Source organism: Thalassophryne amazonica, chromosome 10, assembly GCF_902500255.1.
Source record: "Thalassophryne amazonica chromosome 10, fThaAma1.1, whole genome shotgun sequence".
In the NCBI taxonomy this organism is placed as follows: domain Eukaryota; kingdom Metazoa; phylum Chordata; class Actinopteri; order Batrachoidiformes; family Batrachoididae; genus Thalassophryne; species Thalassophryne amazonica.
This window is the reverse complement of record NC_047112.1, coordinates 96,714,538-96,740,034: the sequence shown is the minus strand read 5'-3', so window position 1 is coordinate 96,740,034 and position 25,497 is coordinate 96,714,538. Positions and strand designations below refer to the sequence as shown.

At 41.3% G+C, this 25,497-nt stretch overlaps 1 protein-coding gene and 1 long non-coding RNA gene across 2 annotated transcripts in view; one reads left to right on the top strand and one right to left on the bottom strand.

Annotated features, from left to right (window-relative positions):
* The window catches only part of nhsa (Nance-Horan syndrome a (congenital cataracts and dental anomalies)), a 274,715-nt gene that overhangs the window by 38,007 nt on the left and 211,211 nt on the right, over positions 1 to 25,497 (bottom strand).
* On the top strand, positions 1,611 to 23,497 carry LOC117519245. Its single transcript, XR_004563224.1, has 3 exons — positions 1,611 to 1,700; positions 21,605 to 21,617; positions 23,487 to 23,497. It is a non-coding gene; the product is annotated as an uncharacterized LOC117519245 (long non-coding RNA).

Genomic DNA, 25,497 nt, shown 5'->3' with positions numbered 1-25,497 from the left:
AATTTCTCGAATAGTGTCCACTCAGATATTCCTCACAGGTCCAGAAAAAATGTTGATAAAGCAACACGCGCCGTCCGCAGCGGTTATTCAGACAAAGAGATTCCGACGGGCGGGGTGGAGCACTCCTCACTCAAGGCCTGCCCACAGGCGAATGACATCACCGACGCGTGAAAAAACTCACGCATGCGCACGAGGGTTCAAGCTTGTCTGACGTAAAAACATATGAATCAAATCCATTTATTTTTTGAAAAAGATAAAAAGGACCGCTTTTTTCATCACAGACCTCGTAAACTCCAGACATCTCCATGTCACTACATATCCAGTCCCTAATTGGTCATTGTGGTGCGACAAGATGAAAAAGTTCAGATTCTTCAACTTGGAGAAGAGGGCGACGCGACATGATGCAACGCGATATTGCGTCACAAATACGGCAATCGCTCAAAATCGCTTTATTCACATCTATCACGTCGCATTGCGTGGCTTGGACTTTTGTGGCGCCACAACGCGTCCTTCCATAGGGATTACATGGCAACCTCTCGCCGTCGCTCGCGTGGTGTCCGGTGTGAATGCAGCATTAGGCTAGTATCTCACTGGGCTGTGACAACCTGCGAATGGCATCCACAAGGAAATTCGCACAGTACGGCATGAGTTTTGCAGCCATTCACTGGCACTTCATCTCAGTCATGTGGTGGCGACTGAGATGCAGCACTCCACCTTTATTGTTTTATTCTAGGGTTGAAATGATTAATTCATTCACTAACGATTAATATTGTAGTACATATGCCAGACCTGTGTGTGGCACTGTAACATCCCCAGAAAAAAAAAACAGAAGAAGACTAGAGGATGCACATAAGCCGTGTAAGCGCTAATCAGTTTAGCACAAAAGCTACAGCTTTGTCACACGACACACAGAGTAAAATAAAGCCTTTCAGGAGAAAGAGGATCCACACTGATCTTCTGAGACAGACTGACTGACATTTAAAGTGAAGCAGTGCTTCTGTCTGTTTTTTTTTTTTAAATACTGTTTTGTCCGCTGGCTGCTCTCCACTCTACGGTGTGAGGGGCTCAGCACTCCCCTCACACTGGGTGAGTCACAGCTCCGTCCCCGGCCACACTGAGAAAAAGTCTCTGGAAGAAGTCCACTCTTTCTTCTGTGTTTTGCTCAGACTCGCACTGAGTGTTTCACGTTTAAATTTTCGCAGATTTGGGCAACACACAACACTTCACACTAAATTTGACAATCTGCGTGATGTGAAGTACTTTTCTTCTGATTATTCAAATATTCAACAGAATAATCAATAGAATAGTCGATTATTAAAATAATCGATAGTTGCAGCCCTATTTTATTTGATTTTTTTACTGGCCTGCTTCCAGAGGCTCACAGAGCTCGTGCACACATCAAGCACTGGTTTGGGCAATGGTTCAAGCGCATCACGGTGCTTGGCAAGTAGAGGACTGTATATTCATTTGTGGGAGAACAGTCACCAGCTGGGACAATAATACTGATGTATAGCACCTCCTGGACATCTTCTGCACGTCTGTGAGAAGCTTTCCAAACATTTCTCGTGTTTAAAATGATTATTAATTATTATATTTAACTTAACTATTTTCAGTGCTTTTTCTGGCTAAAGTCAGGGGAATTTTCACAGCCTCTTTCACATAATAACACTGTAATAGTCCACATCCGTCCTGAGCACTGTGTGCTCAAACGAGTCGTTGTGTCAGCTATGCCAGCGGCGCTGAACATCTGTGAGAGTGCCGCACACAGCATTTGCCTGCAAATCCTTGTGCCTGCAAAGATCAGGCAAGTGGTGCTCAACTTTTGCGTGTGCACTGCGTGCCATCTCAGTGGCTCTCGTGGAGTTTGTGTTAACTGCTCAAGATCTGTTGCCATATTTTCGCCACCACTCTGGATGGCATTCAGCGGACAGTCGGCTGTCATGGATGAACGTGTCCGGAGAGGACCAATTCAGTGAGATTCCACATGAGAAAGTTAGCGCCTTTTAAAACAATGTTGTGTCTCCGTCTCCTCTACACCAGTCATGCATCAGTGAGATACTACCCTTACCTGGGCGGGCAAAGACATGTGACTCCTCTGTAATTGATAGACGCTCTCTGGTCCTTATTTTAAAGACAGGAACCACCATCCCATTTTGCCAATCAAGAAGTCCAAAGAAGGTGATTGATGGAATTTACCACTGCAGTTGGTGTTGGGCTTGAATTCCACCATAACAATTTGTCACATGGACGAGCACAATGATTACATCATATAGAGAGAAGAGCAGACAAATTTCAGCACACGTGGTGCCCAGTTACTTCCTTTAGGCTACTTTCTCACAGAGCAGGGAATGCTAACAAACGTTGCAATTTTTGGATCAGGGTTCACCTGTCATGAGCGACATTTAACGACAATCAGTAACATGATGCGCCAATGTTTGCGAAAGTGTTTGCGACTAACAATGGACAAACATTAGAGACTATTACAATATATTAGCCACAGTGTTTGTGATGATTGGCACCTATTTGCCACTGTCTGGGAATGTCTGGGACCTTTTGCCAAGTCCTGGTAAAATAGGTGCAAGTCATGTGAATCAATCCCTCCCCAGCTTTCAGATTTCTCCTGACCACTGTGGAAGACAGAGAACAGAAGACTCGTCTCAGAAGACTTGCCTATAAGAAGATAGAAGATATAGTAGAAAATGAATTGCGAGAATATGGAAAGGAATTTCATATCAGGAAGAAGTCCTCTATATGCTGCTGCCCTTGAGGAAGAATTGCTTTGTCTGGCTGCTTCTGCAGTTATCCAGCTGCAGAAGTGAAAGAAAAAAGAAGACAAAGAAGAAAGAAAGAAGAGAAGGTATACTGTTTTGTTAAGCGTGTGGCTGTGAACCACAAAGAACTTTAACAACACGTGTTACAGTCAAGTGGCAACACTCAAGGTCGTATTTTGTCCCCAACCGGGAAGTGCAGTTCCTTGACTGGCCACTTGTGGCTGGCTCCAAAACAGAGCACATTCCCGTAGAAGCTCTTTAAAAAAAATATTAATAATTCTTATACTTTTCACACTTCAAACAAACATACACAGCATACCCCCCCCCACAGAGACTCATAAATAAATAAATAAATAAGTAAATAAATGAATGAATGAATAAAAAGAGGAAAAAAAAGGGGTCACAATTAGAGATGGGTATTGAGAACCGGTTCCTTTCGGGTATCGTTAAGAAATGATTCGATCCACCGACATCAATAAGCTTTGTGCTTAACGATTCTGTTATCGGTCCTTCAGAGTGGCTGTTGTTTTGGGGGGTGTTTGTCAGGAAAATGATAATTTCTCTACATTGATTACAGAGCCTGCAGCGGGTCCATAATCAACTTTTCTGCATTGCGGCTTTGCTTTGAACCTTGAACCAATCGAAGCAGTGGTTCGAAAATTGAAGCAATGCTTCGATCTATTGCTTCATTTAGTTTTCTCTGGGCCCCTCCCCAATCGGACCGGGAGTGACATGTTTAGCCGCATGTTCTCCCTGAACTGCTGGCTGTCTGAGTGGTGTCCAAAAAATGAGGTGGGCTTCATAGATAATTGGCAAAGCTTCTGGGGAAAACCTGGTCTTGTTAGGAGAGACGGCATCCATCCCACTTTGGATGGAGCAGCTCTCATTTCTAGAAATCTGGCCAATTTTCTTAAATCCTCCAAACTGTGACTATCCAGGGTTGGGACCAGGAAGCAGGGTTGTAGTCTTACACACCTCTCTGCAGCTTCTCTCCCCCTGCCATCCCCTCATTACCCCATCCCCGTAGAGACGGTGCCTGCTCCCAGACCACCAATAACCAGTAAAAATCTATTTAAGCATAAAAATTCAAAAAGAAAAAATAATATAGCACCTTCAACTGCACCACAGACTAAAACAGTTAAATGTGGTTTATTAAACATTAGGTGTCTCTCTTCTAAGTCCCTGTTAGTAAATTATATATAATAATTGATCAACATATTGATTTATTCTGCCTTACAGAAACCTGGTTACAGCAGGATGAATATGTTAGTTTAAATGAGTCAACACCCCCGAGTCACACTAACTGCCAGAACGCTCGTAGCACGGGCCGAGGCGGAGGATTAGCAGCAATCTTCCACTCCAGCTTATTAATTAATCAAAAACCCAGACAGAGCTTTAATTCATTTGAAAGCTTGACTCTTAGTCTTGTCCATCCAAATTGGAAGTCCCAAAAACCAGTTTTATTTGTTGTTATCTATCGTCCACCTGGTCCTTACTGTGAGTTTCTCTGTGAATTTTCGGACCTTTTGTCTGACTTAGTGCTTAGCTCAGATAAGATAATTATAGTGGGCGATTTTAACATCCACACAGATACTGAGAATGACAGCCTCAACACTGCATTTAATCTATTGTTAGACTCGACTGGCTTTGCTCAAAATGTAAATGAGTCCACCCACCACTTTAATCATACCTTAGATCTTATTCTGACTTATGATATGGAAATTGAAGACTTAACAGTATTCCCTGAAAACCCCCTTCTGTCTGATCATTTCTTAATAACATTTACATTTACTCTGATGGACTACCCAGCAGTGGGGAATAAGTTTCATTACAGTTGAAGTCTTTCAGAAAGCGCTGTAACTAGGTTTAAGGATATGATTCCTTCTTTATGTTCTCCAATGCCATATACCAACACAGGGCAGAGTAGCTACCTAAACTCTGTGAGTGAGATAGATTATCTCGTCAATAGTTTTATATCCTCTTTGCGGACAACTTTGGATGCTGTAGCTCCTCTGAAAAAGAGAGCCTTAAATCAGAAGTGCCTGACTCCGTGGTATAACTCACAAACTCGCAGCTTAAAGCAGATAACCCGTAAGTTGGAGAGGAAATGGCGTCTCACTAATTTAGAAGATCTTCACTTAGCCTGGAAAAAGAGTCTGTTGCTCTATAAAAAAAGCCCTCCGTAAAGCTAGGACATCTTACTACTCATCACTAATTGAAGAAAATAAGAACAACCCCAGGTTTCTTTTCAGCACTGTAGCCAGGCTGACAAAGAGTCAGAGCTCTATTGAGCTGAGTATTCCTTTAACTTTAACTAGTAATGACTTCATGACTTTGTTTGCTAATAAAATTTTAACTATTAGAGAAAAAATTACTCATAACCATCCCAAAGACATATCGTTCTCTTTGGCTGCTTTCAGTGATGCCGGTATTTGGTTAGACTCTTTCTCTCCGATTGTTCTGTCTGAGTTATTTTCATTAGTTACTTCCTCCAAACCATCAACATGTCTATTAGACCCCATTCCTACGAGGCTGCTCAAGGAAGCCCTACCATTAATTAATGCTTCGGTCTTAAATATGATCATTCTATCTTTATTAGTTGGCTATGTACCACAGGCTTTTAAGGTGGCAGTAATTAAAACATTACTTAAAAAGCCATCACTTGACCCAGCTATCTTAGCTAATTATAGGCCAATCTCCAACCTTCCTTTTCTCTCAAATATTCTTGAAAGGGTAGTTGTAAAACAGCTAACTGATCATCTGCAGAGGAATGGTCTATTTGAAGAGCTTCAGTCAGGGTTTAGAATTCATCATAGTACAGAAACAGCATTAGTGAAGGTTACAAATGATCTTATGGCCTCAGACAGTGGACTCATCTCTGTGCTTGTTCTGTTAGACCTCAGTGCTGCTTTTGATACTGTTGACCATAACATTTTATTACAGAGATTAGAGCATGCCATAGGTATTAAAGGCACTGCGCTGTAGTGGTTTGAATCATATTTATCTAATAGATTACAATTTGTTCATGTAAATGGGGAATCTTCTTCACAGACTACGGCTAATTATGGAGTTCCACAAGGTTCTGTGCTAGGACCAATTTTATTCACTTTATACATGCTTCCCTTAGGCAGTATTATTAGACAGCATTGCTTAAATTTTCATTGTTACGCAGATGATAACCAGCTTTATCTATCCATGAAGCCAGAGGACACACACCAATTAGCTAAACTGCAGGATTGTCTTACAGACATAAAGACATGGATGACCTCTAATTTCCTGCTTTTAAACTCAGATAAAACTGAAGTTATTGTACTTGGCCCCACAAATCTTAGAAACATGGTGTCTAACCAGATCCTTACTCTGGATGGCATTACCCTGACCTCTAGTAATTCTGTGAGAAATCTTGGAGTCATTTTTGATCAGGATATGTCATTCAATGCGCATATTAAACAAATATGTAGGACTGCTTTTTTGCATTTGCGCAATATCTCTAAAATTAGAAAGGTCTTGTCTCAGAGTGATGCTGAAAAACTAATTCATGCATTTATTTCCTCTAGGCTGGACTACTGTAATTCATTATTATCAGGTTGTCCTAAAAGTTCCCTGAAAAGCCTTCAGTTAATTCAAAATGATGCAGCTAGAGTACTGACAGTGACTAGAAGGAGAGAGCATATTTCACCCATATTGGCTGCTCTTCATTGGCTTCCTGTTAATTCTAGAATAGAATTTAAAATGCTTCTTCTTACTTATAAGGTTTTGAATAATCAGGTCCCATCTTATCTTAGGGACCTCATAGTACCATATTACCCCAATAGAGCACTTCGCTCTCAGACTGCAGGCTTACTTGTAGTTCCTAGGGTTTTTAAGAGTAGAATGGGAGGTAGAGCCTTCAGCTTTCAGGCTCCTCTCCTGTGGAACCAGCTCCCAATTCGGATCAGGGAGACAGACACCCTCTCTACTTTTAAGATTAGGCTTAAAACTTTCCTTTTTGCTAAAGTTTATAGTTAGGGCTGGATCAGGTGACCCTGAACCATCCCTTAGTTATGCTGCTTTAGACTTAGACTGCTGGGGGGTTCCCATGATGCACTGAGTGTTTCTTTCTCTTTTTGCTCTGTATGCACCACTCTGCAGTGACTGATCTCTGCTCCCCTCCACAGCATGTCTTTTTCCTGGTTCTCTCCCTCAGCCCCAACCAGTCCCAGCAGAAGACTGCCCCTCCCTGAGCCTGGTTCTGCTGGAGGTTTCTTCCTGTTAAAAGGGAGTTTTTGTTGTGTGGGCCGCTGAAGAGGAGGTACTGCTGGCCCACCACCACCAGTCGGCGCCCTGCTTGGAGTGCGGACTTCAAGCATGAGAGGGCGCCGAGACAACAGAGAGTGACAGCTGTCACTCATTTACACCAGCTGTCAGCAATCACCACCGTCCCTACAAAAGCCGGATTATTACTCCACCTCCTCGCCGAGAAATCAGCTACCGTCTAAGGTAACCTTCTCTGCTGTGATTTTGTTGTATCTAACTTTGTTCTGTGTGCAGCCGTGTTCCTGCGGGCTCTGTCTGAAGCTGGATTGGCGGATAGTGGGAGGGCGACGTTCTTCGCCTCTCACTCCATCCAGGGACGAGACTAACAGGAGCTGCACGGGTGAAATTGTTTCTGGAGGTGGAGGTTTTGTTGTAAAAGTGTAGGAACACGGACCCACAACAGGGGCGCAAATGAACGGACAATGGAGGAAGTCAAATAATAACACTTTACTGTTGTGAAGAAGCACAACCAACACGGCGAATTACAATTATAGATAAATAGTCAATTCACAAAAAATGTGTCATGTGGGCCGGCTCGAAGATAAGAGACGTCCGTCTAAAGCAGAACCGGAACCACACGATTTCCTCCGCCACCGAACCCCGGGAATACTGGAGCCGCCAAGTCCCGAACACCCAGGTGGCCACTGCCTCCGCTTGTCGGATCTGGTACTGCTGGCGAGGAACAAAAACAGTTAGATGTGGGTGCGCGTGCACCTGGCAACACGTACGGTGGGAAGACCACCACCACCTCTCGTCGAAAAAAGAGACAGAGTATCTGCTGTCCAAACACACACAAGCAACAGATATTTCTGTTATAAACACAGTCAGCTGAGAATGTTACCTCCTTGGTAGAGCGATATCTCGGCAAAGAAGTGGAGATGACGTCTTGCAGATATACCGCTGCGGATCAGCTGATTGATAACAGCTGTCGTAGGTGACAGCTGTCACCCCGGCTGCTCCTGTGAGGTGGCAGCGCCCTCTGGTGCCTGGAGCCCGCACTCCAGGCAGGGTGCCCTCTGGTGGTGGTGGGCCAGCAGTACCTCCTCTTCAGCGGCCCACACAACAGGTTTTCCCTCCTTGAAGATCTGTAGGTGAAGGAGTACTGGGTGTGTGGATACACACTCACCATCAACTGTTTTTCATCTTCTGCCAGCAGTACCAGGGTCTGCAACAGAAGACGGTGACCACCTGGGGACTCAGGACTTGGCGGCTCCGGTGTTCTTCAGGCTGGAAGCTGTGTGGGTCCCAGCTCTTCGATCGCCAGAGGTCTCCTATCTTCGAGCCTGCCCGCACGTCACCTTGTGTTTAATTGGCATTATATCTTTGTCTGTATTCAGTTGTGCGTTTCACAACATTAAATTGTTACTCTTTGTCTTATCCATTGTCCGTTCATTTGCGCCCCCTGTTGCGGGTCCGTGTTACGACACCTTCCCAACAGTTTTTCCTTCCCACTGTCACCAAGTGCTTGCTCACAGGGGGTCGTTTTGACCGTTGGGGTTTTTCCGTAATTATTGTATGGCTTTGCCTTACAATATAAAGCACCTTGGGGCAACTGTTTGTTGTGATTTGGCGCTATATAAATAAAACTGATTTGATTTGATTTATTCTTTCTTTCTTTCGCTTAATTTTCCCCCGCTAAAACCCTAAAGAGCATACGTCTGTGAGTATTATTTACCTTTTCTATGTTAAACCGACCTGTTATGGTCTTCTGAAACAGTTGAGAGATGTATTTTATAACTTAAAAACGTGAGTGATGCTAACACATTAGCATGTCTATGGCATTTTCAATGTTAAAAGTTAGCATTAAGCAGTTGCAGCTGTCATAATGTTCGGGTGAATTGTTTTCAAATTGTAACATTTCTTAAATTTATTTTTGTTTATATATTAATAATCTAATGATTATTATATACAATTTTAGAGAAAGAGACAAAAAGAACCTGAATAGAAACAGAACAGAAAATATAAAAGCAACTAATAATGAACATAAATAAATAAATAAATAAATACATACATACAGAAATAAATAAGTGTTTCCTGTGAACACCTAGTGACTCTTACACCTCCATTTCATCCCTGTCTTATTTAAGTTTAATGACAGTTTGTTTCGGTCAAACCATATTTTCACTGTGTTAATTTCTTCAGTGATTTCCTCCAGAACTATCTGCCAAGATAGAAAACTGCTGCAACCTAGTAAGAGCAGAATACTACTGGAATGAATTTGAATAAGGAAAGTTGTGTTTTTTTCCTCACTAAATGGATGCTGCACTCACTGCAGTTTATTGTCTGGAATAGTCCCAGATTGAATTTCAGAGGTTCTAGAATTGAAACATTTTCGTGCACGTGGTGTTGGGGGATAATTTTGGGTTTCAGCTTTTTTTGTTTTTCACCATTTTCATCCCTGAATATGTCAATCGTGAGTCACTTTTGTGCGGATTAAAGTTACTAACTGGGACTCCTGTCTTGTTGCGAGAAAGAAACGAGAATCGTCCTCCGTTCTGTTCACACAGCTCCAAACGCTGCGCGGCTCTCTGCCGAGTCAAGTTAGAACGATAGAGTCCAGTCAGAATTAATAACTTCAAAGCGAAACACTGTTTTGTTTATTTTTATTTATGTCCAGAGATCAAGGATACAGTGACCAATTTCATATTTATTTACTTTAAGACTCAATGAAATACATAGAAAATCTGTAAAGCCTACTTTTAGTACAAAATTCATGAGGTATCGATAAGCGAATAGATAAGGAATCGGATCGATAAGCAGAATCGATAATGGCATCGATATCGATAAAATCTTATCAATACCCATCCCTAGTCACAATCTAAGCAGGGTCTTCTTAGCATTATTCTGTGATTGCTTTTAAATATAACAGTATTGTACACACACAAATCCATGGAAATTGAAAGAGCAATTGCTACTAAATAAGCAGAGAACATCACTTATTGATCGCAAGGGATCAATAAAGTTCGATCTAATCTAATCTAAAAGGACCCCAGGTCAGAGAAAAGTCCCTGCTTCTTTTGCTTATCTTATATCTGAGCCTTTCCAAAGGCAACCACTTCAACCACTGTAGAAATTATGGGGATTTATTTGCCTTCCAGTTAAAAATAATCAGTCTGTGAGCAAGTAACGAAGCAAATACCAAAGCATTCGCCTGTAAATTTGAAATCTTACAATTCAGGGGAGCTATGCCAAAAATGGCTGCATGGAAATCAGGAGTTATGGTGTTTTTACACATATGAGAGAGTATGTTGACAATACTGCTCCAGTGACTACATAGAGAGGGGCAGGCCCAAAACATGTCCCACTGAGACTGGGCTGTTAACACACCTCAGGCAGGCAGAGTTTGTAGTAAGAAAAATTCTAGGAAGTTTGTCCCTTGAGTAAAGGAGATGACGAAGTACCTTAAATTGAATTAATCCATGACATACACACAACGAAGATGTGTGTATATAAGACACTGTCGTGCCACGCCTCCTCTGAAAGCACCACACCCAAATCACTCTCTCATCTAGTTTTAGTTTGTTTCCCAGGATATCTGACTTAAACACCTTATCAGAGTATATGTTACCAAGACATGTTTCTTCTCAAAAATGTCATCTAATTGGCTTTTAGGTGCAGGTAAAGAAATGAGGGAAACACTCTTTTCGTGAAACTACTTATTTGAAGGTGCTGCATAAACTGTTCTCTCCTGAGTGTCTCAAATAAAGAGAATGTGCCATTTGTAAACACGTCACTGAAAAACACCCATCCTTTTCTATGCCAATGCTGAAATCCATTATCCAACACAGACGAAGGAAAGAAGTAATTATTTGCTACAGGAAAAAAACTGCCCTGTTTTAATCCAAAATTCCTCCTTAACTGCAGCCAAATTTGAAGTGTCTCTTTAACCACTGGGTTTATTATTTCTATCTTATGACTATATGGTAGTGGGGAGGTGAGTATAGTTAGTGGGTTGCATAATAATACCATTTCCACCCATTCTATGCCCTGTTTATTTTCATATATAATACCCAATGTAAAAACTTTTACAATATTTGCAGCCTAGTAACTAAACGTAAAGCTTGGCAGTCCGAGACCCCCCACCTCCTTAGGCACCTTTAAACATATTTTCTTCATTGTGGGGTTTGAACTGTTCCAAATAAACACTTCAGTTAATCTTTCTAACTGTTGAAATGTTATCTTTGGAATGAATACTGGGATCATCTGAAAAAGATAGAGAAATCAGGGTAAAACCGTCATTCTTCACAATGTTGATTCAGCCTACTAAAGAAATTTGCAATGCCGACCACTTTTTAAAATCTTGAGTCGTCCTGTCTAGTAATGTGTTAAAGTTATTATTGAACAAACCTCCTATCGAATGAGTAATTTTGATTCCTAAATATGTAAACTCATTTCTTTTCAGTTTAAATGGAAAAATAGGACAGTTGTCCATGCCATTAACTGGAAAGAACAAGGACTTTGAATAATTTAATTTATAAACTGACAGATGACCAAAATCATCCAGATCACCACCCCCCAGTGATACCTTTAATGCTGTCCTCTAACGTAATGGAGTCAATCGTGGTTGTGCCTGTTTGGAGTATTTTATTACAAACACCTGGAATAATATGTCTTGTTGTGTGGTGAAATAGATTATATAAGACATCCCTGAGAGAAACTCTCATCTTATTTAACATTGTATGCTAACGGTGTTAGCAGTTTTAGCAGATGTCAGCATTTCCATTTAATGCACGATTAGAGGAAATACGCAGCTGATGACTTTTGCTGTCCACACCAACATAAACCATTATGAGAGCCACCGTGCAGTCCCAAAAAATATGATTTAATTAACACCTGAACGGAGGTCAGCTGTTAGCTTGTGCTTGTACTTGTTCAGCCAAGCTTGAACCTTCGTGCGCATGCGTGAGTTTTTTCATGCCTGTCAGTTGCGTCATTCGCCTGTGAGCACGCTTTGTGTGAGCAGTGGTCCACCCCTCTCGTCGAATCTCTTGCGAATAAAATGTCTGAACGATTTGGAGCTTTGCTGCATCAAATTTTTCCAGAAACTGTGAGAGACCTCCAGGTGGACACCATTTGGAAAATTCAGATGGCTTTCAGGGACGATTTTATAGGGATTACACAGATTAAGGAGTGCTCCAGCCGGTTTAAAGACCGCCCACAGCAGCTGAGAGCACGATCGACAGGCTGAAACCCCGCTGAAACAACCAGATCATTTCCAACGTGAAGGCTTTGTTGATCCGGGACGTCGTCTGACTTCAACAAAAATGGCAGACATGCCAGTACATGTCCTGTGAAGCTTCATCACGGCGTTGCTTTGCACCATGCGGTGACGCGCGGAATTCCTCCGCACGTCTGTCTCAATGTGCTGAAAAAGTGCAGATGTCCACGTCTTCCGCAATTCCTGTGGAAGTCAGACGATGTCCCGGATCAACACAGCGTCCAGTGTGGAAATGAATGGCACATTTCACTGTTACAGGAGTTTTTCTCATGGAAAGAGGAGCGGAGGAATTCCACGCGTCGCGGTGGAGCCCCATGGCGCAAAGCAACGCCGTGATGAAGCCTCACAGGACATGTACTGGCATGTCCAGCTCATGCACAATTTCTCGGATAGTCACATGACTGAAAAGCCACCAAAAGCCATCTGAAAGCCGTCCCGTGAGACCAACACGGAGGTGCTTTTGTCCCGCGCCATGAGCGGCTCCGGGGCGCATCCCTCCGCTTCTCTTTCCATGAAAAAAACTCCTGTAACAGTGGAATGTGCCAAAAAAGTCTTGATGTCCACGTCTTCTGCCATTTTTGTGGAAGTCAGACGACGTCCCGGATCAACAAAGGCTTCACGTTGGAAATGATCTGGTTGTTTCAGTGGGGTTGCAATCATACGTGATTCAAATCCATATGGTTTTTGCAAAAAATAAAAAGGTTGGTTGCTTTTCTAACAGACCTTGTATATATATATATATATATATATATATATATATATATATATATATATATATATGTATAGTCTATGGTTACAGCCATCTAGAAATGCTTACAACAACTTTACAAACGGCTGCAACTGTGTGCAGAAAAATAAGCTTGCTAAGAAATTTTGAACATGCTCAAAATTTATTTGCAAAAAGAAATACTCTTCATGACCCTAAAAACTGTTTGTAAACTGCTTTGCAACCATTTACAAACTTTGATGAAACCCCAAAACCGTTTGTCAGCATTAGAGATGGGTATCGAGAACCGGTTCCTTTCGGGTATTGTTAAGAAATGGTTCGATCCACCGACATCAATAACCTTTTTGCGTAACGATTCCCTTATCGGTCCTTCAGAGTGGCTGTTCTTTTTGGGGCCGTTTGTCAGGAAAATTATCATTTCTCTACATTGACTGCAGACCCTGCAGTGGGTCTGTAATCAACTTTTCTGCAACGTGGCTTTGCTTTGAACCTTTGAACCAATCAAAGCAGTGATTCGCAGATGAAAGCAGTGCTTCGACTTGCTGCTTCATTGATTCATTGTTTTATTTCGCTTTATCTTAATTTTCCCCGCTAAAACCCGAAAGAGCATATGTCTGTGAGTAATATTTATCCTTTTTATGTTAAACCAACCTAGTATGGTCTTCTGCAACAGTTGATAGATGTATTTTATAACTTAAAAGTAGGACCAATGCTAAAGCATTAGCATGTCTATGGCATTTTCAATGTTAAAGTTAGCATTAAGCTGTTCACATCTCAGCATGTTTGTGTGCATGTTTTCTGTATAGAGGGTTTTCAATCACGTGACTGATTTGCTGCAGGACAGGTGCCGTCTCCATTCTGGATTACAAGGAGGCTGGCGCGTGATAAAAATGAAGAGAATGTACGGTTATTACGATGCTTTAAATCCTCGAGATAAAGCTATTTATCATGATAGATGTGTAACAGTTGGTTCAGTGGATCCGTATCTTATACCAGATAGTGAATTTAGTGGTGATGTAACGAACTGGCCGACAGTGTCACATTGCGATATTGTGAACTAGGAAGCTGCTGACCAGGTCAGCCTCACCGGCCTCCTGCAGAGCATCACAGCGGAGCTCTGAAAGTGGAGGTCGTCTTGAAGTCCTGAGCGATTTCTCTCACCAGGCGCTAGAAGGGCAGCTTGTGGATCAGCAGCTCGATGCTCGAGGACCACAATGTAAATAACCATCCGTATTGGAAGCGTTCTTGTGTTATCCTCAGCGGTATTTTTATGTATTCTTATATAATTTTATTGCCAAATAAAATAAAATAAAATTCTGGGAGCAGTAGATTTCTGGTAGTGGCGGATCTCTCTCAGCGCTGCAGTGCTGTGAGGCTTCTTCACACCGACGTTGAAGCTTCTGCAATTGTTCGCCAAATGCACGTAGCGTATCACAGCGGCCACCGCGTCATAATCCAGAATGGCTGCGGGACACAAAATGACGTGACCGATACGTCACATGAAAACCCTCTATAATAATTAATGGCTCAGCATTCGTTTTCGTAAAAGAGTCAAAGTGTATTTTTTGTATTTTTATTCATATATTAATAATAATAGCAACAACAATAATAGTAATAATAAGTCATAATAACTAATAATGCTACAATATAATTTTAGAGGAAGTGACAAAAAGAACCTGATGAAACAAAACACAACACAAAAGCTAAAACCAACTAACAATGAAAATAAATAAATACATATAGAAATAAATGTTTCCTGTGAACACCTAGTGACTCTCACACCTCCACTTCATCCCTGTTTTATTTAAGTTTAATGACAATTTGTTTCAGTCAAACCATATTTTCAATGTGTTAATTTCTTCAGTGATTTTCTCCTGAACTATCTGCCAAGCTAGAAAACTGCTGCATCCCAGTAAGAGCAGAATACTACTGGAATGAATTTGAATAAGGAAAGTTGTTTTTTGTCACTAAATGGATGCTGCACTCACTGCAATTTATTGTCTGGAATAGTCCCAGATTGCATTTCAGAGCTTCTAGAATTCAAACATTTTCGTGTGGGTGGTGTTGGGGGGTAATTTTGGATTACAGCTTTTTTGTTTTTTACCACTTTCATCCCTGAATATGTCAATCATGAGTCACTTTTGTGCGGATTAAAGTCACTAACTGGGACTCCTGTCTCCTAGCCTTTTTGCTTAACGATTTCCTTATCGCCCCTTCAGTTCACATTACGCCAGAGCGGCTGTTGTTTTTGACGGTGTTTATCAGGAAAATGATCATTTATCTACATTGATCTATTTTACTTGTTCTCTGTTTCGCTGCTTTTCGGAAGCGGCAGGTCCCCAATTTCTTCATTAACTCCTCTCAAAGCCATTTAAAAATGTCAATTGTGAGTCACCTTTGTGCATATTAAAGTTACTAACTGGGACTCGTGTTGTTGCGGGCAAGAAATGAGAATCGTCCTCCGTTCTGTTCACACAGCTCCAAACGCTGCTCAGCTCTCTGATGTGTCAAGTTAGAGTTCAGTCGGAATTAATAACTTCAAAGCAAAATGATAAGGAATCAATAAGGAATCGGATCAATAAGCGGAATCGATATTGATAAAATCTTATCAATACCCATCCCTAGTCAGCATTCACCGCTCCGTGAGTTACGGGCTTTAGGAAAACCTCCTGGGAGAGAAACCATGCTATGCTTGGCTAAAAGGAAGGAAACTGTGTCAATTCCTGGCTTCTACTACCATGTTTTCTGGTACCAGCATGTGCCGCTGGCCCCAGTGGCAGCCAATAAAGAGTCTCCAATAATTGGCAGACAAATGGGAGATACAACAGAAATAAGAAGGTGGAGTGTGGTGTATTCCCCCATCCTGTATGGTGTTTGTGTGTATTCCATTATAGACCAATCCTCACAAAAAGTGTCAAGTTAAACGCTGAAAGCCTTCTGAAGTTATTTGATGGAAACCAAATCCAAGATGGCTGTCATAGCCACCTACTTGGATTATAGATGGCACATATTATTGAAATGAACATTTCTCTCAGAGACATCAACTCTGACAACATGTTTCAGGTCACACAGTGAAAGTTATCTGACAAAAATGAAATGTTAACAGATACTGATTACACTGATTACACCAACGACACCAATCTTGGTAAGTCAGATGCATTAAAAACAAACAAACCAAACAAAAAGAAAGCCAGTTAAGTTAGAGTCTTTCTCCCACACAAGTCAATTCCTTACTCCTTCCATGATTTTAGACCTCAAGATTTTAACTCAGATCCTTGGCTTTAGAGTCTAGAGTGCTCACATTACACCATGAAACCACTGAATTATAGGAGGAAATTCTTAAAAACAAGCAGGAAATGGGCATGTGTTTCATATGATGAGCTCCCATATTTAACATCCGCTGGATAGACAGTCCACAGTTACACCAACGACCGGACATGACAGACTGGTCAGTGTCAGCCAAAAAGCTGGGTGGAGTTCACACTCTAAAAACAAGCACGCAAGTTCCCCCAGCATTAGCTGAAGAGAAGCGCACTCTCATCTCATCATCATGCAAACAAAATGCAGATGATCACTGTGGTCCAAAATGTGCAGAGAAAATGAAGTACACATATCCAAATAACTTATACAGTACCTCGGGATGTGCGTGCAACACAGCATCCAAAATCCATAACAGAAAGGTGCAGCTTGAGCTCAGTGTGTGTCTCACACTCTTTGCATTGTAAGATGTTCCTCGAGTCCTTATAGAAAAGTCCCCCGACTCCACAGCCGCCGTGACCTAAAGCCCCACTGGAACATCTGCTCACCCACCCCCCATTCCTGTTCTCACTCCAGCCCCTTAACGCTGGGTACAGATGGCCCAGCTGAGCCCAGCTGACTCGGGATACCACTAATCTGTTTATGATGTGCTACAGGAGAGAGGCAGTGTTAAAGTAAACCGCTGAAACAACACACGCTGTCATGGAATCACGGAGCATTTGTAGAGGAATGCCAAAAGATCCAGAAGTCAACCTTAGCTAAAAACATTACAGCATTTAAATACCGGTATGTCACTGACACAAAAAATCTAATCCAACAATGTGTTGGAAACAAAACAGTGGAAGAAATAAATGAACACAACTTTCATACAATGTAACTAAAGAATAAGCGAATGCTGATGGTCTGAAGGATCAGTGAGTTCTAAATGCTTCCGTGGAACCATATCAGGTGTTTTTTTTTGTTTTGTTTTGTTTTCCAAAATTCAAACTTTGGGTTATACAAATGATGCCATGAAAAAGAAACTAAATGAGCTGAAAGCATAGAATATTGAAAGGAAAAACACGAAACAAAAACCCAGCATGCTTGAAAAAATAAAAATCATACCAATGATCATTCAATAGTAAAATGATTGTCAATACCAAAGTAAACACAGCTGCATATTCTTATAAAATGCAATATCACCAAAAAAGAAATGACAGGGGTCGAAATACATTTTTTAACCTACTTGCACTGGAGCTAGTAACAAAAAATTACTTGCGTCAAAAAAAAAAAAAAAAGCTACTTGCACAACCAAAAGTCACTCTTATATCAACCTTAAAACTCCTCCTCTGAACACGTGCGCACATGAGTGAATCGTCCGTGAAGATTATTTTATTTATTAACTAAACAGATGTGTAATAAAACAAATGGTGACTGGTTTATAACACAATTATGACAGCGTTTCAGGGGGCAGAGAGAGAGAGAGAGAGAGAGAGAGAGAGAGAGAGAGAGAGAGAGAGAGAGAGAGAGAGGAACTACGGAGCCCTGGAAGTGTCACTGCAAAATGTTTTGCATGTGGAGAGAATGTGCGCTCATTTTATTATATTGTGTGCACGTTTTATGATATTGTGCACTCGTTTCATTATATTGTGCACTCGTTTTATGATATTGTGCACTCATTTTATGATATTGTTTGCTCATGTTTTATGATATTATGTGCTCGTTTCATGATATTGTGCGCTCGTTTCATGATATTGTGCGCTCGTTTCATGCTCAATTAAAGGAAAACGTGCGCACAAATGATCATAACCAGAAAAAAAAAAAATCACTTTAAGTGACCTCTCCCGGTTCCGTAAAGGAACCGGAGCGGCCGCCAGTTTTTTTTTTTTTTCACTAATCGTCCGTGAAGATAATTTTATTAACTACACAGATGTATAATAAAACAAATGGTGACTGGTTTATAACACAATGATGACAGTTTGAGGGCAGAGAGAGAGAGAGAGAGACAAACCGCAGCCAGTTTTTTTTCTTTTCTTTGTTTACATGCGCGCGCGTGAACACAACAAATAGAGCACAGCAACTCACTCCGTGTGTGAGAGTCATAAAACGCAGGGAAGATGAAGACAACACACTGGAAATTGTTTTTTTTTTCCTTATTTATTCCTTTATTGGTTCATTTACTGGTGCTTATAGTTGATAAAACTTGGATAAAGTTACTTGCACCAGTGCAAGTGCAGTATAAAATTACATGCACCGCTCGAATAATATGTGCACAAACTAGCACATGCATGTACTATTTCGAGCCCTGAATGATGTAGTTTTATCACATAAAATAAATAAAAAATTTTAGCTGGCAGAAAGTGGTCACACATTTTACTTATTGATGATTATTTATAAACATTAATACATTTAAAAGGTTTTTAGACACACAAAATATGTCAAAACATGCTATGTTAATAGATGTTTCCTTTTCACTTTGTAATTGTTATTGGTAAGGTCAGCCAAAAGACCAAATGGTCAAACTGTGTTGTCTTTAAAGGCCGACAGTCTATCACTCCCTAACAATTCTCCTTCAACTGCCATGAAAAACTTGTTTCATGGTTTTAGTTTATGTCAGATTCTAAAGACGACCCATTTCTGTAGAAGGCACACAGTGATACAAGATCATAATAAGCTTGTCTAGTGACACTGTAGCAGGTCACATACCCAGTGGGTGTCATTACATTATTGCCATAAAACATCCTCAGTCTCAAAAATATCGTTCATGGATGCACCTGCACTGTTTCATTCTTTAAACATTTTATGATCAGGGTGCCAAAGAGAACACTGTTGTATGATTTATTAAGATGGATGGAGCAACTTTATGCATTTAGTGTATAGTTGCTGGGGTTTAGTCTTGTGGCCTATAATGATGACAAATTTTCACTGAGGCAGTGAAAATTTGGGCAAAATCCTCTGATGCTGATATTCTTGTCCTGTCTGAGACTTGGCTAAATAAATCCATCACTAACATTGTTATTGCAATTAACGGTTGCTATATTTTTTGCTCTGACTATCCCAAAAAATGTACTGGTGCTGCCATCTATATAAAAAAATGTCATCCGTATCACTCAGTAAACAATCTGATTGAACTGAATAAGAGATTTAAGCATTTCTGTGAGCAAACATTTTTTTATGATATAACGGATTTTGACTGGAGCAGAATCTCTCTTATTTAATGAGAGAGATGGAACCTGGATAATTCCAGGAGACTAGCCTGGAATTATTTGTTATGATGCCTTCATTTAAATCAATAAGCACACTCCCTTTTGTAAATTTAGAGTTAAAACCGAAACAATCCATGGTTTACCCCAGAGTTGTCCAGTTTACTAAAAGAAAGGGACCTCGCCTGGGCTAAAGCCAGAAAAAACAAAACTGAAGCTGACTGGCTGATTTTTAGGCAGCTGAAACTGTTTTACCTCTTCTATTAGAAAGGCTAAATCTGATTTTTACCTACCAAAATGACTACTAACCTTAATGACCCCAAGAAATTTTCAGTAATAGGTAATAAAGGTAATAAAATCTTCATATAGGACTGTAACCACAAATGAATTGCGGCCTGCATTGTGAAAGATTTCTGAACTTTTGACAAATTGGATATTTTAAATTGTTTTAATGAACATTTTATGTCATCAGGTTTCTTATGTGAATCTTCTCATGAAAACTTAAGACAGCGTAACGACCAGGGGGCTCACGCTCACTGACCCAAATCAACTCTGCTTCTCATTCATTCAGTTTCACTCTTCTTAATGTGAGAGATTTTCATAGGGTTTTACAGCAATTAGATCTTAACAAATCAGCTGGTCCTGACATGCTTGAACCCCATTTATTAAGCTTGCAGTAGACTTTTTAGTGGAACCTCTAACATATATTTTTAATCTTACACTTTCCCATAATGTCATTCACATCATCTGGAAATCAACCTATATTCTCCCTCTAATAAAAGGAGGGGACCCCTCAATTCTTAGCAGCTACAGGCCAATATCTTAATTATACATTTTCGCCAAAGTCCTTGAAACACTTGTCAGTGAACAACTTAAAGAATTTTTAGATACAAATATTGTTTTATCTCCATATCAGTCTGGTTTTAGAAAACAGCATAGCACAATAACAGCTACTATTAAAGTTGTAAATGAGATTATCAAAGCACAGGACTGCAGGAAATATTGTGCAGCTCTTTTTGTTGATTTGTCAAAAGCCTTTGACACGGTAGACCATGTCACCTTGACAGAAAGACAATAATGGCTTATCTGAGCATGGTTCAGGCTGGTTTTCCAACTACTTATCAGCTAGATCTCAATGTATTCAAATTGCTGAGTCTTCCTTTGCCTTCCTCCCTGTGTCAAAGAGTGTGCCCCAAGGTCCCACTCTGGGGCCACTGTTGTTTTCAATATATGTAAACAATCTTTGTGACAATTTATCGAATGCTGCTTACCATTTCCATGCAGACGATAGTCATCTATTTTTCTTCCTCCTCAGTAACCAAAACTCTGGAACACCTGCAGTCTGCCTTTGATGTTCAGAGCCACTTAACTCATCTCAAACTAGTGTTGAATGGAGGGAAATCTAAATTAATGTTGTTTTCAAATGGCAAAGAACAATCATCTAATCTTCCTAAGATTTCAATGACTCAAGGGGTTGAAACTGAAATAGTCACATCATACAAGCATTTAGGTATCAGCACTGATTAGAATTCATCTTTAAAAACACACATTGGATACCTTGTCTCCAAGCTGAGGGTCAAATGGGGGGTTTCTTTAAGAACAGATCCAATTTGTCCCTCAAGACAAAACAGTACTTGATATCAGCAAAAAAAATTTTTAACCTGGTAAAATAAAGGATGTATATCCTTTACCATGCAGTCTCACTCAACCACAGCTGATATAACACACCTGGTTGTCATGAGACAATGAAATCTGACAAGCACATGCGATATACAAAATACTTGGCTGCCAATGGCATTTCAAATGCAAAATGGTTATTTCAAACACCTGAAGACAAGGCATTAGGTTGTGAGTACATGAGACAAATAGAGGTCCTACTTTAATAATGCGCACAGCTACATAAAGTCTGGCTCTTAACACTGAATTAATTAATGTGTGTCTATGAAGGTTCTCATTCGTGCATGTAGGGAACACCTACAAGATGGCTCTACAGCAACTAGACTGCTTGCTGATCTTCATTATATTTCGCCACTCAGTAAGTTGCCGTTTTGTTTTTAAGAAGTCACATGGACTTCCTTCTGAGTCATCTAATTCCAAGAGTCAGTTGATCACAACATCACACATCTGTTTATGTCCATGGCTGACGAATCAGCACAAACGTGTCTGTCAGGACTTCAGCTGAGAAACATTAGACCTGTTTCCACCACAGGAACTGGTGAGCCATTTTAGGGGCACAGACAGCTTTGTGAATGTCTCCAATGCAGGGACTGGCCTGAACAGTGAGTTTATGGAATCTTTATTCGGGACTAGGAAAGTCCCTCCTGCAAGCTAAGTACTTTTGACGAGCCCTGTAGTACCGCTGAGCAAGTCTCGATGCTGACTGTTTGAACGCATTCACGGGAAGGCAACAACAGTACCAATCAACATTTGTGTAGCTAAACAGAAATGAGCAAAATAACCACTATGGAGGAGGTTCAATGAGATTTCAAAGCCTTGAGGAGGAAAGCAAAAATATATGTCAATGGACCTGGATACCCACAGAATTCACATCAGGAAATGGTGCAGAGAGAAAAGTTGTACCAGGACTGGAAACGTCCAAACCTACCGTGAAAAAGTGCCAAGAGAAAAGAAAAAAGTTAAAGGAGGACTACAAGCTTCTGAGCGTCTGCAACAATAAAAGAGCTTCACACCAAAAAACCAGTGGAATATTGCACCACAGCAATCCATGTGCCGGAGACATAGGGACTCACAGCAGGAGCAGGGGGCAGAATTTCTGACTATTTCCCCAGTAAATTCTGGCATCTGTCAGGGATCCACTCTGGCTTTTACACTGTTCAATGTGAGCCAGTGGATTACTAGAATTTGTCAGCAAAGAATGGTTTACAGACCTGTTTTGTTTTTTTGTTGTTGTTTTTTTTTGGATGATGCTGTGATCTTTGCTGAATCAGGGATGTCCCGATTGGAGCACTTGAGAAGCCGAGTGACGTGTAAGTTTTTCAATACCTTCCTGGACTCAGCCATCAAAAGTGTATCTTTAGGGTCCTGTTGTGTTGGTCCACTTGAGTTGCGTAAAGAGTCATCTTCCTCTTCTTATTGTCCTTCCTCATTGAGCTTGACAAGCTCAATGTTGTTGTTGAGCTTGATGTTGGTCAGCTTGAACAAGGCAATGAAGACCCAGTCTAGAACAGAAGAGTCTTCTACAGTGTGGGCATGGCAGGGACAATTCTTCCTGGGTGGAGCCTAACGTCTCTTTCCGTTGTAGTCTTCTCTCCTCTGCATGCTTTTGTACTGAGCCCTTGAAAGTTGTTGCTGCCACAACTGAGATCTGTCTCCTTTGCTTTTGGTCTTTGGCCAGAGGCTCCAGCTGCTGAGGGGGAATTCCTGCCAATGACATGTTTCTCTTAATCACATTTTTGTACCACCTTAATGGTCTCCCTCTGTGTTGTGATCCAAGAAGTTCACCATACAAGAGAAGCTTTGGCAGAAGCTTACTGTCCATTTAGACCAACGGTCCAGTCCATTTGTTTTGCTGGTACAGGATGAGGGTCTCAAGATTTGAAGACTAATCACTGACCTAAAGCAAACAAAAGATGCCTTCAGTAGTGGATCCTGAGGTACTTTTGGAATGATTCTGTCAAACAAATGGTTATTTAGAAAGACTCAGATGAGAAGTATCTTGCATCACAAGGGAACAAAAGCTTTATATCTTGGACATGTTTTGGCCAGTGTTGAAGACCTCATGTTTCACTTGGCTGCAACAGATACCTGTATACTCTTTTTGCAAAGTGGGCTGGCTGCTATCCAACCCAAGCTGGTTCTGTAGTGTGGTGGGTGGCAAAAGTGGTACGAGTGCACACTCCCAGACTTGATCTGCAAAGGTTAGACCCACTGTGATGCTGAAATAGAGATTCGTGCCTTTGTGCCCACAAGAATTGGTGACTATAAGGTTTCATTTTCTAGTTTGACATAAAAGAATAATAAGATGTTTTCAGATGATTCAGAATACAGCTGCTAGAGTTTTTATCTACAACCAGTCATTTTGAGCAGATCATCTGTGTTGGCCTCTCTTCACTGTCTTCCTGTGAAGATGAAACCTTATTTTGAAATTTTGCTGTAGACGTATAAAATTGTTAATGGTTTTGCACAATCATATGCGATGGAACTTAAACATTATCTGCCAACCTATACTTTGTGATCTCATGACACCTGGCTGACTTCCTAACACCTAATCCTGTGGTTAGGAAGAGCTCATCAGGCTATACACAGCTCGTCTGTCATGCTGTTATCTTGTAGAACACCCTGCCTGTGGGTGTTAGGGGTCCACTTCTGTCAAAACATTTTAGGTCAAGGTGATCTCTGCAAATATACTGTATACCTTTGTCTTGCTTTTTTGAAGTAACTTGGTGCCTTATGGAAACACAAACACCTTCTTTCTTACAGAAATATACCTAATTCATATAGTACATGCTGAGATGAGACAAATTTTCCCGAAGACCTTCCTTCTTTTTGCCATTCAGATGCCCCCATCCCACCTGGAGCTATGATAATACAGTACTCTTGGAGGGCGGTATGTATTTTCAGAGTCCTTCCGTCCATGCCCAGACCGATAGTCATTTTGGGCGACCCATTGATATCGGCACGACAACTGCATGTTATTTGCATTATTATCACTTACTGAGATACACAACACGTGGAATCACATTAACAATATTTAATGTCATTTCAAAAAGCACAACACCCAGCAAACGCGTACATAAAAAGCTGGCTCACTTTAACTTTTGTCGTGTTGGCTGGTACCGTGCTGCACTTCAAATTCGCCAGGGCGTCCTCAACAAGCTGGCTGCTTTGGCTGCTGTTCATTGTCGTAGTATCCATGATAAAATCATCTGGAATATCCATACTGGGACCAACACACACTTCTCGCCTTTTCATGTTCTGGGCCTTTCACACTGAACGCGTTGGAAGCGTCAGAGGTGTCAAGAATCGGTCTAAAAAGCATTATTTTCAATGAGACGCATTGCTTTTTAGAGGCATCAGAAGCGTCGTGTCAAAAGCTGAGCTAAAGCGACGCTTCTGACGGGAGCGCGCATTGCCGCTTGTCGGCAGGCTGACATGGTCAAAGTTCAACCCAATCCAACTTTCGACGCTCTGAACTGTGATGTAGCTTTGCACTGTCCAATAGGAATGACGCGTCTGGACGCTTATCCTTGCAGGTCGGCCCGCTGTCGTGGTTCGATCGATATCCCACCAAGTCGCCGCTTCTCCCAGCAGGGTGATGGAAGAATTGTTCAACTGCTGTTTTTTTTTAAAGCTTTTTTGTGGTTCAGGCAACGCAAATTCAAGATGGCGATCGCTCAACTTTTTTCGGGTTGTGGAAACAGCCAGAGTGTGGCGTAGCAATTTCCGCCCCCTTGACGCTTCCAAAGCGAAGCAACTGACGTCACAACACGTTGGAAAGCTTTGACGCATCGGCCTGACGCGTTCAGTGTGAAAGGCCCATTATCGTCTATGGAGAGTTCTTGGGTTGCGCATGCTATGATGTCATCACTTTATGCACATCAGCCGGGTATCCCAATACCTGCCCGTGGTATGGACAGGTAGCGTAGCGTTTGAATCTTTGAATAGGTAGCGTTTGAATCTTTGAATAATGTGGGATATTGCAGCAGCAGGGCCATGTAACCTCTGGCTGGAATGTACTCTTGGGAACTGAGATGCCTGTGGTGAGCTAAATAAACTACTGCTGATGCTGTCACCTGCCTCAGGTACCACAGCTAACGGCTGCTAAGCTATAACCACACCAATGCACCCTGAAGTACCGCACCATCCCTCAGCGACACTCATTTCATTACCTGCTTCAACCTGCTTTTTTGTGTTTGACTATGACATCAGCACAGCAAATGGAAAATGGACTGACTTTCTGTAGCGCTTTTCCATGTCATGTTCAAAGCGCTTTACAATGATGTGCCACATTCATCCATTCACACACTCCGATGTCCGGGTGCTGCCATGCAAGGCACTAAACTCCACATTGGGAGCATCTTGGGG